The sequence below is a fragment of the Ceratotherium simum genome, chromosome 2 (genome assembly GCF_057802395.1).
Source record: "Ceratotherium simum simum isolate JZ-2026a chromosome 2, ASM5780239v1, whole genome shotgun sequence".
Taxonomy (NCBI): domain Eukaryota; kingdom Metazoa; phylum Chordata; class Mammalia; order Perissodactyla; family Rhinocerotidae; genus Ceratotherium; species Ceratotherium simum.
In genome coordinates this window covers 88,206,420-88,220,246 of record NC_141901.1, presented here as the reverse complement: position 1 = coordinate 88,220,246, position 13,827 = coordinate 88,206,420, and positions in this window count along the sequence as shown.

Genomic DNA, 13,827 nt, shown 5'->3' with positions numbered 1-13,827 from the left:
TTACTTTGTGAATCATCACGGTTGTCGCATGATAGTGGCTGATATTTTCATAGGGATTCTGAATGCAATCTGTTTTTTGGCTTGCAGAATGGCAGCAGGAAGAGAGAGAGGAGGCCAGTAAAAGTATAGTTAACAATTATGCATGCAGGTAGTGTGTTAAGAATTCTTTCCAAAGCTATGATAAAGTACCTCATTCTTTATTTAAACTCTCATAATCACTCTTCTTCTTTATCTAAAGAACCACATTTTTAGAAGAAGCAAAGTTCTAAAAAAAGTCAGCTTTCAAGTTTGTTTTTTTTTTCCCTCTAAGGGAAATAAGGGAGAGTAGGAGGTTTTTGAAATTACTATAAATTACTATATAAATGGGGCTTTTAACCTAAAAGTTGATTCCTCAGCAGAACAGTTGAGACAGTTAATTCAAACAATATGGCAGAAGAGAGTTTTCTTCTTGAACTTTTAGTGGTGCTGAACGCCTGTATCTCAGTTTTTTCAGTCTGTAAACTATGTTCATCAAGCTGTTGTCCCTACACTGGTCAGAAAATTTTAATACAAACAAATATATTAAAGGGCTATCCTTTGTTCTCAAAACTATTCCAAGGACTTAATAATATACACAGAAAATTAAGAATATCCTTCTTTCTTAACTTTTTTAGCCCTGGGGACACAAAAATAAATAAAATACAGGGAATTCACAGTCAAATGGGTGGAATAGTGTGTAATCAATTTGTGCTAATGCCATATAATAAGTGTTGTAATGCAGGCAGACACAGAAGCACTGTGAGAAAACTCTTACAGAACATGCATCTTGACTTTAGAAGATCAATCAGAAATTCTCCGAGCAGGCAAGAGGACAAGGGCACTCCAGGCAGAAGAATTTGAGAACTGTGAATAGTTCAATAGCTGAATATTGGAATTGAGAGTTCTGATGGAGGGGAGAGCTGGAAAGGTAGGGACTGACAAGGTCATTAAGGATTTTTTTTCTGCTCGTAAAAGGGATTTTGACTTTACCTATAGAAATGGGGACAGAACTAAAGAGTAGATTTGCATTTTAGAAGGATACGCAAGATAGATTTGAGGAAAGAAGTAGTAAGAACTAAACTGAACATTGCCATTGGAGATTCAGAGAAGGACAGTTTTGAGTGCAGAGATAAAAAGATGGAAAAGATCGGATTATATAAGCTGTGAAGTAAAGAGGGAAGTTAGGGATGACCCACAGGAAAGGTTCTGAAAGGAAAGGTAGTGATTTTAGTTTGTAGCATGTTGAGTTTGAGTGCTGTGGGGACGTCCAAGTAAACATGTGCAGTGGATGGTTAGAAATATACCTGGAGCTCAGGAGACATGCTGTTCATATCTGTTAGAATACAGATAACATAATAAACCATGTCCTTGCATACTGTCAACTGGGAACGTACATAGGCTAAGAAGAAGATTGTAGGTGGAAGCGTGAGTAACACCAACATTTAAGGAAAAAGGGATAATAGCCCAAAACAGAAGAATATGAAGAGCAGCATGTGGTGTCATGCAAGTTGAGGTGGCAAAAGATGTGTCAAAGAGAGAGAAATGAACAGTGTCCAATTCTTCTACAAGTTCCAAAAAAATAAGTGCTAAAAGACGTTGATTTGGTTTAACCAATAGGAGATTAGTAGTGATTTTGTTGAAGGTGTTTTCACTGGAGTGTCACAGGAGGGAGTGAAGGTCTCATTTTACAGGATTGATATGTAAAACAGATCACAAAATATTTGCGCCTTTAAATCAGATTTGAATTGCCTGAGTGTATATTTAGAAGACAAGGAATCAATAAAGGTAACAAAAGGGACGTGTAGAAAACTACAGCAAAGAGGGAATAATTACTCACTCATTTCAATATGCACATTTATAACAAAAATGTAAAAATAGATAAGCCGGTTTTTCTGTTCTTTCTTGGATGTACACTTTAAGAAAGATCTTTCAGCTTAGTTACCCCAGGGAAGACTCACTAAATCACAGCTGAGGAAGAGGTCAGTGAATGATCATTGAGGACCCCCTCTGGTGTATAGGACTCCGCCAGAGAGGGCTGGGAACAGAGGGATAGTAACACATATATCTGACCCCAAGGATTACTGAACTGAGCCAGTTAAGCCAGTAGAGAGATGACCAGAATATAAGACAAGATGAGTGTCACAGGGCTGTACACTCAAAGTACACGACTGACTTTCAATTTGTGCCTTCTGATTATCAGCCTCTGATGCATCCCCTTCCAATCTTCACAAATGTTAAAAAGTCACAGCGCTGAAAATGATTAGTAATAATAATTTACTAATATAAACATATATTAATATAACAATTAAGATGATCATTATTACAATAATCTAGCACTTTTTATAGCCCTGACACCATTCTAGGTGTTTTACATTCACTACACTTCAAATGATTGACAAAAAGCCTACTATGTCACTTTAAAAAAAAATCATTTACATTTGAAAATTAAGGTTTATTGAGATGAACTAAGTATATTAGAATTCTTCTTATTCTTGTATGCAACTGAGAACGTTGCTAGTGAGAGCAATAAAGGTACTCACTGGAAGGATATTAGGTAACTCATGAATCAACAGGAGAAATCTGGGGACCAAGCTCAGAAAATGGGCAGAAACCAAAGGAGACTAGGTTGCAGGAGTCCAGGCTGGAGAATGCCACAGAAATAACCATCTTTTGGATTAAAAACACTGGAAATTTGTTGCTGTCACTATTGGACTCTTAATGCCACCGTGAATGACTTTTTAATGGTCTTTGGTTATGTACCACTCGTTCAGGATTAAAAGTGCTAGGATGAGCATCAAATGGATGACTCTATACGTCAGAAATTGGAGTGAAAGTTATTTGTTCTCTCTAAGTTTTGTGTTGGGACATGAGTCCATATCTCAAAGCATGAATTGTCCAAAGGATATTTCCCCAAAAAAGAGCATTCAGGTGATTTCGACATAAAAACAAACAAAAGAACTTGACAAATACCCATCTACACCCTTCTTCTGATACTAACACTTCTCATTCCCCCCAAAAGTGGCTCAATTCTAACATAAGTATTCTTTATACAACAAAAAAAGGGTACATCTACTTCCCTACGGGAAATAATTCAAAGTCTCATTGGTTACTACATCCTACTTGGAGCCCAGGATCAGTATACAGTGTCCATTACTCTGTAGTTCTATTATGATATTATGTTAATATTATGCATATAAGGACTAGGGCAAAAGGAGAGAAAGGAAAAGAGATATTAATTAAACTATGCACATATATTCATAACACAATAATGAAAACAATATGAGCAGAAGTTGTGATCTTTCTGTGTGTATTTATGAAGTCATAGTTAGAATATACGACTCCCTCCTGCCCTACCTGTTCAATGTACCATTGGCCTTCAGCCAACACTTCACTAGAACAGGAGGCTTTACTTGGTAGGTTTACCTAGACATTTATTCCCAAATAACACAAGCTCTTGCGTGTAAAGTGTTATGGTAGTCTTCCATTAACTTTAGCTCTAGACATAGAAGTATGTGGAGATGTTCCAAGGGATGGCTGGAGGTCTATCCATACTCTTTCATGCTCCCCATTGTGTATCAACTACTCCATTTCCTCTCCATAGTCAGAAACTTATTAGGAAAAGGAAGCCTGGAGATTCTCAGTTGAAAGCATGGGCAGGAAGCTGGAGAATCTAGGCAGCATGAAACAAAGTGAAGTCACACCACAGGAAGAACTTCCGGTACTGCTGCCAGAGGAAACGAGTAGCTGCTGCTTCTGGAATGTTGATGCTGCAACAGAGATATCAACTATCTCTGTCTCAGCAACACTTCCTCAAGGTCCGGAGTCCTAGACAAGAACAGATAATTGGTCAAGTATCCTCACAGCAGCTGGCAGAGTAGGGAGAGGGAATATCTGACCTCTTTAGCCCCCACTGTGGAAGACAGGCTTGTTTATTCCTTAAAAACCCACAAAGTGGGAGGGAGTTGTGCAAAAATAAGAAAAGTGTTGAGATACAGATATTAAAAAAAAAAAAAGATAAATGCCCACCAAACGGACAAAAACATTCTCTAGTCTACCAGTACTTTTCCTCATGAAATGGAAAAACTCCACTTGTCTAAAATAAGGTGGGAAGATAGATTACTCTCCTCCCAGTTCTGCGTCCTGGTTCAAACCCAGTATCTATATCAGCATAAAAATGGGATAACTCTTTCTCAAGATGTGCAAGTGCTGCTATTTATGCTTGATTCTGCTGAATAACTCGGTGTATGTTCATCCATTATGATACATTAATTACAATAAACAATTGGTCAGAGAGCATATATGTTTGGATTGTGTTGGGTGGTGCTGATATTAGTCCACTTTGCTTATATGTTAGAGTTACCATAAGGGTATGGGTGGGGCCAAAGACAAGAAAAGCTCAGCTAACAATCTTGCGTCAGTGACTCAGAAAGTGATGGGGTGGGATGGAGAGGTTGGGTGGGAAGCAGGGAAGAGACATAAGTGAAAAGGACAGACATATACACCTAAATCTAAAAAGAAAGACTCCAAAATGTTCACAGCGATTATCTATAGGTTTCAGGCTTTTAAATATTGTTAATTTTATTTTATAACTTTAATTTACTTTCTACTTTTAAAAAATGATGTTGCTTTTATAATTGAAATACAATATTTTTTAAGTACTATAGTGGTTCAGAAGAAGGTGTAGAATGTGTGTAATTGGAAGAATTAGTCAAATTTTTCATAGACTACATTGTTGGGTTATTAGGTATCTTGAGAACTTATTCGGGTGGTATTTGTAATATGGAACATTCCAATTGGGAGGGGGAAACACTGGAGTCAAGGAGGAAGGCAGAAAATCATGACATCTTCAAGAATCATTGGCATTCTTGGGTCATAAATAACACAGAATATTAGTAGAGGATAAATACTAGGAACAAATTAAGGAATACAGAAGCACTTCTAAAGAGAGAATTCTGGGCAGAGATTATTGTTCTTTAAGCATTTTTTATTGTGTATTTGTCTGCACATACATGTTATCTGTGCCTGTGGGTGGAGAAATAAAAAATCATCCCGCTTAAGTCTAGAATTTGTATCGAAAGCAAGAGTTATTCCATGAAAGAGTGCAACAGAATTCTAAGTACCTTTAAAAATGAACTGGCTGAAAGAGTGGAGTAGGGAAACAAATGGACCAAATATATTTACATATATAATATATATGTTTTATATAACATGCATAGCTTTATATACATATAAATATTATATATATATAAATAACAATTTCAATTTAATTGAAAAAAACTTTCTGTTGATTTTAGATTTAAGCAATCTGAAAATAGTGAAGTTCAAGGCGCGGGGCGGGGACTAACACCTAACACCAGTAACAATTAAAACTTTACATGGCTTTCAGTAATTATTTATAAGATAAATGTGAAATAGCCATTTGCTATGAAATCTCCATTTCTCAATATCCTTCTTTCACCTTGAATTATCTCTAGATGAGAGAGCCTCAAATATTTCCTTTATACCTATATTTTTTCCCTTTATGTGCTCTAGTTCGGATAATTTCTAATTTCTCTTGACTATTTTCAAGTTTACTGATTCTTTTGCTACCAGTCTGCTATCAAGCCCACCCAATAAATTCTTAATTTATGATATGGAATTTTTAACTTCTAGGACATTGATTTGGTTCTCTTTTAGAGATTTCATTTTCCCTGTTGACATTCTCCATCTTTTAATCCATTTGGTGAATTTTTCATCTAATGTCTTTAAATACTTATGAAAATTATTTTACAGTTCCTGTTCACTGACTCCAACATCTGGGGCATCTGTGGGAATGAACCCTACTGTATTTTCTCTTGATGAGTCATATTTTCCTACTTACTTATGTGTCTCATAGCTTACTTTATTCTGTGTAAGACATTGTGTTTAAAATAACAAGACAGAGTAGAGTAAATTTTGTTTTCCCTTAGAGAAGGCAAGACTTTTGGGTCTGCTGGAGTAATGGACTGATCACTTCTATCCAATCAAGGAGCGAGTTGGATTGGGGATCTGTTGCAGCTTCAACAGATTTCCGTTCTGCGGTTTTGAGGGTGAAATCGACCGTATGTGTATTATCAACCGTTTGTTCTAGCAGGTCTTTGGAATCTAAGCATGAAGGATTACAAATCAATAAATCTCTCTCTCACTCTCTCCCTCCCTCACTCCCTCCACTTTCTCTCTCTCTGCTTTCCAGCAGAGCCCTCCAGGTTCTTGAATTACTAAAAACTCAGCAGAAGTTCCACTGGAAAAATTCAGCAAGCAGAACTAGCTCTGCAACTGGAGTTAACAGATTCCAATCCATCATGCCAGCCCAAAAATCTTTGTAAATTTATAAATTATGAAATATTGTCTTTGCATCTGCAGCTACAGATAAATAGGTAGGTAGGTAGGTAGATAGACAGACAGACAGACACAGACAGATAGATAGATAGATAGATAGATAGATAGATAGATAGATAGATAGATAGATAGATAGATAGACAAATGGTGTGGGAAGGAGAGAAAAAAGAAAAAGAGAGAGTAAGAGCACTTACCCATTTTGGTTAGTTTTATGGGGAAAATGTGATTTCTACTTTCTAACTGAAAGTGGGACTGACTTCAATGTTTCTGAAAGCAATGGAAGGTAGAGTTCTAAGGCTGATACAAAAAAATCTACGGAGAAAATAAAATTTACCTCGAGGGGAGGTTTAGGCCTGGAGTGATGCATTCTGTGGAGAAATTATAAACCTTGAGATCTTATATAAATTCTAAATGGTTAAGTAATAGCCAGAAAACTTTTATCTGGGAAACTGTTTAGACTCTCTGCCTAAGCTTGTCCCTGCATGACAGCATGAATGACCATATATTTGCATTATAGTCTCCTTTCTCTTGCTCTAGTCCTATTCACCTCATCCCTCCAACCAAATGACTTATTTATTTTATTTTTTCAGGCTTTATTGAGACATAATTGACATATAACATTGTGTAAGATTGAGGTGTACAATGTGATGATTTGATATACATATGTATTGTGAAGTGAATACCACAATAAGATTAGTTGTAGTTAATACACTCATCACTTCACATAGTTACCATTTTTTTTTTTTGTGAGGAAGATCAGCCCTAAGCTAACACCTGTCGCCAATCCTCCTCTTTTTGCTGAGGAAGATTGACCCTGGGCTAACACCCGTGCCCATCTTCCCCCACTTGATATGGGATGCCACCACAGCATGGCCCAGCAAGTGGTGCGTGGGCGCACGCCTGGGATTGTAACCGCCCTGCCACAGCACAGCGCGTGCACTGAACTGCTGTGCCACCAGGCTGGGCCCCACTTAGTTACCATTTTTGTGTGTGTATTGAGAACATTTAAGATCTCTTCTCTCAGCAACTTTCAAGTGCACAATGCACCATCGATAACTATAGTCATCATGCTTTACATTACATCCCCAGAATTTATTCATCTTGTAACTGGAAGTTCGTAATCTCTGACCAACATCTCCCCACCCCATAGCCCCTGCCAAACACCATACTCTACCAAACACCAAAGTCAGTGCTTCTATGAGTTTGCATTTTTAGATTCCATGTCCCAGTGAGATTATACAGCATTTGTCTATCTCTCTCCAACTTATTTCGCTTAACATAATGTCCTCCAGTTTCATCCATGTTGTCACAAATGGAAGGATTTCTTTCTGTTCTGCGGCTGAATAAGATCTCATTACATATATCTCCCACATTTTCTTTATCCATTTATCCGTTGAAAGACACTTAGGTTTTTTTCCATGTCTTGACTATCGTGAATAATGCTGCAAAGAACATGGATGTGCAGATATCTCTTCAAGATAATGATTTCATTTTCTTTGGATATATACCCAGAAGTGAGATTTCTGGATCAAGTATGGTTCTATTTTTAGTTTGTTGAGGATCCTCCATACTGCTTTCCCTGGTGGCTACACCAATTTACATTCCCACCAACAGTGCACAATGGGTTTCTTTTCTCTACATCTTCATCAGCATCCGTTATCTCTTGTATTTTTGATAACAGCCATTCTAACAGGTGTGAGGTGATGTCTCATTGTAGTTTTGATTTGCATTTCCCTGCTGATTAGTGGCATTGAGCACCTTTTCATGTGCCTGTTGGTCTTTTGTATGTCTTTTATGGAAAAATGTCTATTCAGGTCCTTTGCCCATCATTTAATCAGATCGGTTTTTTGCCATTGAGTTGTATGAGTTCCTTATATATTTTGGATATTGATCCTTAATCAGATATATGGTTTGCAAATATTGTCTCCCATTCTGTAGGTTGTCTTTTCATTTTGTGTTTTCTTTGTTGTGTGAAAGCTTTATAGTTTGATGTAGTCCCACTTGTTCATTTTTGCTTTTGTCGTCTGTGCCTTTGGTGTCATATCCAAAAAAAATCATTCCCAAGACCAATGTCAAGAAGATTTTTCCCCATGTTTTCTTCTAGGAGTTTTATGGCTTCAGTTCTTACATATAACTCTTTAATCCACTTCAAGTTAATTTTTGTGAATGATGTAAGATAGGGGTCAAATTATGTTCTTTTACATGTGAATATTGAGATCTCCCAATAGCAGTTATTGAAGAAACCATCTTTTCCCCATTGATTATTCTTGGCTCCCTTGTCAAATATTAGGTGACCATATATGCATGGGTTTATTTCTGGGCTCTCTATTCTGTTCCATTGAGCTATATGTCTGTTTTTATGCCAGTGCCATAGTATTTTGATTACTATAGCTTCATAATATAGTTCAAAATCAGGAAGTGTCATGGTTCCAGCTTTGTTCTTCCTTCTCAAGACTGTTCTATTTCTGTAAAAAATGCCATTGAAATTTTGATAGGGATGGCATTGAATCTATAGATGGCTTTGGGTAGTATGGACAATTTAATAATATTAATTCTTCTGATCTATGAACATGGGCTATGTTTCTATTTATTCATGTCTTCATTAATTTCTTTCATCAATACCTTAATGTTTTCAGTGTACAGATCTTTCATCTCATTGGTTAAATTTATTCCTAAGTATTTTATTCTTTTTTGATGCTATTGTAAATGAGATTGTTTTCTTTATTTCTTTTTCAGATAATTCATTGTTAGTGTATAGAAACACAACGGATTTTTTATTTATTTATTTTTTCCCCCAAAGCCCCAGCAGATAGTTGTAGGTCATAGCTGCACATCCTTCTAGTTGCTGTATGTGGGACGCGGCCTCAGCATGGCTGGAGAGGCGGTGTGTTGGTGCGCGCCTCGAACGAACCCGGGCCGCCAGCAGCGGAGCGCGGGCACTTAACCGCTGAGCCATGGGGCCGGCACACAACGGATTTTTGTATGCTGATTTTGTGTACTGCAACTCTATTGAATTCAATTTATACTTCTAACAGGTTTTTTTGGGTGGATTAATTAGGATTTTCTCTATATAAGATTGTATCCCATCATATCAGAGACAATTTCAATTTCTTCCTTTCCAATTTTTACTTTTCTCATTGCCTAATTGCTCTGACTTGGACATCTAGTACTATGTTGAATAGGGCTAGTGAGTGTGGGCCCCCTTATCTTGTTCCTGATCTTAGAGGAAAAGCTTTCAACTGTTCACTATTGAATATGATGTTATGTATGGGCTTGTCATATATGATCTTTATTATGTTGAGGTATAGTCCTTCTATATCAAATTTGTTGAGAATTTTTATCATAAAAGGATGATGAATTTTGTCAAATGCCCTTTCTGCCTTTATTGAAATGATCATATGATTTTTATCTTTATTCTATTAATGTGGTGTATCACATTTATTGGTTTGTGTATTTTGAACCATCCTTGCATCTCATATATAAATCCCACTTGATTGTGGTGTATGGTCCTTTTAATGTACTGTTAAATTTGGTTTGCTAGTATTTTATTGAGAATATTGTACGTATATTCATCAGAGATATAGGCCTGTAATTTTATTTTCTTGTAGTGTCCTTATCTGGCTTTGGAGTCAGGGTAAATGAATTTGGCCTCATAAAATGAATTTGCGAGTGTTCCTTCCTCTTCAATTTTTTGGAAGAATGTGAGAAGGATTGGTGTTCCTTCTCATTTAAATGTCTGGTAGAATTCACCAGCAAAACCATCTGGTCCCGGGCTTTTCTTTGTTTGGAAGATTTGATAACTGATTCAATCTCATTACTCATTATTGGTCTGTTCAGATTTTCTACTTCTTCATGATTCAGCATTGGTAATTTGTACGTTTCTAGGACTTTATCTATTTCTTCTAGGTTGTCCAACTTGTTGGTATATTATTGTTTATAGCAGTCTCTTACTATCCTTTGTATTTCTGTCCTGTCAGTTGTAATGTCACCTATTTTATTTACAATTTTATTTATTTGTCTTTTCCCTTTTTTTCTTAGTATGTCTAGCTAAAGTTTCATGAATTTTGTTTATCTGTTCAAATACCAACTCTTAGTTTCATTAATCTTTTCTATTTGCCTATTCTCTATTCCATTTACTTTGCTCTAATCTTCATTATTTCCTTTATTTTACTAACTTTGGGCTCAGTTTGTTTTTAGTTTTCTAATTCCTTGAGGTATATAATTTTATGTTGTTTATTTGAGACCTTGTTTTTCTTTTTTTTTTTTTTTTTGTGAGGAAGATCAGCCCTGAGCTAACATCTGATGCCAATCCTCCTCTTTTTTCTGAGGAAGACTGGCCCTGAGCTAACACCCGTGACCATCTTCCTCTACTTTATATGGGAGGCCGCCACAGCATGACTCCACAAGCAGTGCATCGGTGCGTACCCAGGATCCGAATCAGTGGACCCTGGGCTGCTGCAGTGGAGCATGCGCACTTAACTGCTTGTGCCACCAGGCCGGCCCCGAGACCGTTTTTTTTCCCTTAATGTTGGCATTTATAGCTATAAACTTTCCTCTTAGAACTACTTTTGCTCTGTTATAAGTTTTGGTTTGTTTTCATTTTCATTTGTCTCAAGATATATATATATATTTTTTGTTTGTTTGTTTGTTTGTTTGCTAAGGAAGATTCAACCTGAGCTAACATCTGTGCCAATCTTCCTCTATTTTGTATGTGAGTCACTGTCACAGCATGGCTGCCAACAAATGGTGTATGTCCCTGCCCAGGAACCGAACCTGGGCCATCGAAGTGGAGAGCACTGAACTTAACCACTAGGCCGTGGGGCTGGCCCTAAGGATATTTTTTTATTTCCCTTTTTATTTTTTTTAAAACCCATTGATTCTTCAAGAGAGTGTTGTTTAATTTCCATGTATTTGCAAATTTTCCAATTTTACTCCTGTTATGATTTCTAGTTTCATGGCATTATGTTTGGAAAAGACACTTGATATGATTTCTACCTTCTTGAATTTGTTGAGACATGTTTTGTGGCCTAACATATGATCTATCCTGGAGAATGTTCTGTGTGTGCTAGAAAAGAATGTGTATTCTGCTGCTGTTAGATGGAATGTTCTATATATGTCTGCTAGGTCCAGTTTTTCTATAACATTGTTCAAATTTGCTGTTTCTTGATTTCCCATCTGATGATTTTTCTATTGTTATGAATTAGGTATTAAAGTTTTCTATTATTATTGTATTGTTGTTTCTTTCTTCTTTTAGTTCTGTTAGTACACTATATATATTTAGGTGCTCTGATGTTAGGAGCATAAATATTTACAATCATTATATCTTTCTTGATAAACTGACTCCTTTGTCATTATATATTGACATTCTTGTCTCTTGTAACCATTTTTAGTCTAAATTGTATTTTGTCTGATATAAGTATAGCTACTCTTGCTCTCTTATGGTTACCATTTACTTGAAATATCTTTTCCCATCCCTTCACTTTGAGTCTATGTGTTTTCTTACAGCGAGAGTCAGTCTCTTGGCAGGTAGCAGTATCATTGGATCTTGTTTTTCAATCCATTCAGTCATTCTATTTCTTGATTGGAGAATTTAATCCATTTACATTTAAAGTAATTATTGATAGATAAGGACTTACTATTGCCATCTTGTGGATTGTTTTGCTGACTGTTTTGCAGTTCCTTTCTTCCTTTTTTCCTCTCTTTCTCTCTTCCTTTTTGTTTTCATGACTTCTTGTGGTGGTATGCTTTGATTTATTTATCTTAATCTTTTGTGTATTTACTACAGGTTTTTCCTTTGTGGTTACCATGTGGTTTACATAAAATATCTTACACCTATACCATCCTATTTTAAGCTGATAACAACTTAACTTCAATAGCAAATAGAAACTCTGTACTTTTACTTCTCCCTCTACTCACAATTTAGGTTATTGACATTATAATTTACAACTTTTTTATACTGTCTATCCAATAACAAATTATTGTAGTTAATAATAAATAGTCAAAATAACAGGTAGAATAGTCAAATAGTAGGCAGAAAACTTTTATCTTGGAACCTTTTTAGAGTCTCTTTCTAAGCTTGCCTTTGTGTGATTATGTAAATGAACATATATTTGCATAACAGCCTCCTTTCTCTTGCTGTTGTCTTGTCCATCCCCCTCATCTCTCTTCATTAAATGACTTTTGATAGGCCTTGTTAGCTTCTGCAATTCCAGGGAATTGGAGACATTTTCTTCAAAATAAATACAAAGGTATCAGAAAGCCTCCAGGTGAATTTCAAGAGATTGACTCACTTCTCATGAGTTCATGAAATCTCTACTACCTTTGTACATAAGAATCACTACCATGAACTTATCATGATATAGAAATGTCCCAAATGCTTTACATACATTATCTCATTTATAAATGAAGAAACTGAAATTTTAATTGAGCTTCAATAACTTTCTCTAGGTCACATAATTAATAAAATGATAAAGAATTTAAACCTAGGTCTTTCTGGTTCCAAAGCCTGTGCTCTTAACCATTGTACTCTATTATCACACAATTTGAACTAGGAGATTGATCATTGGATACAAAATACAAATTTACTCTTGGTTCAAAGAAACAAAGAGAAGAACAAGTTAATAGTTAACCTCTTTTAGTTTTCTTCTGAGATGAGATGCTGCTGCTGCAATCCCTGAATAGCGCCTGTAGCGGCCTCTGCTTCTCCTAAGGAAACTCTAGGAAGAGGTGAAAGGAGAGCTTTTCTTTTATCACTATCTCACTATTCAAAGAAAGGGCTCACAGTATGTCATTCCCTTGGCTATAATCCCCTCTTTTCCGATCACCCCATATTTTAGTGTAACCTGTTGCTGTTTTTTCCTGTTAACCTTGGCTTCAGTGTGGGACTTCCCTTTTTAAGCAAATTCTGTCTTGGCATTTATGTATAGTTTTTAATGGTGATTTATTTTGAAACACTTCAGTATTACTAGCATGTGAAACAAATTTATTTTAATCTGCAACAACACTTTTGTTGTTAGTACCCTCAAGTTGATTCTGATTCCTAGGAACCCTGAGGACAGCAGAGCAGAACCCTGCCCAGTCTTTATGAGCCATCTCAGCTTCTGGTGCTATCGCAGACAATGCTCTGCTGCTATTCATAGGGTTTTCATGGACAATTGTTTTGGAAGTGGGTGGCCAGGTCCTTCTTCCTCATCTGTCTAGTCTGCAAGCCGCACTGAAACCTGTCCACCATGGGTGACCCTGCTGGTATTTGAAATACTGGTGGCATAGCTTTCAGCATAACAGCAATACGTAGCCACCACAGTATGACAACTGACAGATGGGTGGTGTGGTTCCCTGACCAAGAAACAAACCCAGGAGATGGCAGTGAAAGTACGGAATCTTAACTACTAGACCACAAGGGCTGGCTGCAACAACACTTTAGGGTGTCTTTATTAGTATAAGGTTATAAGC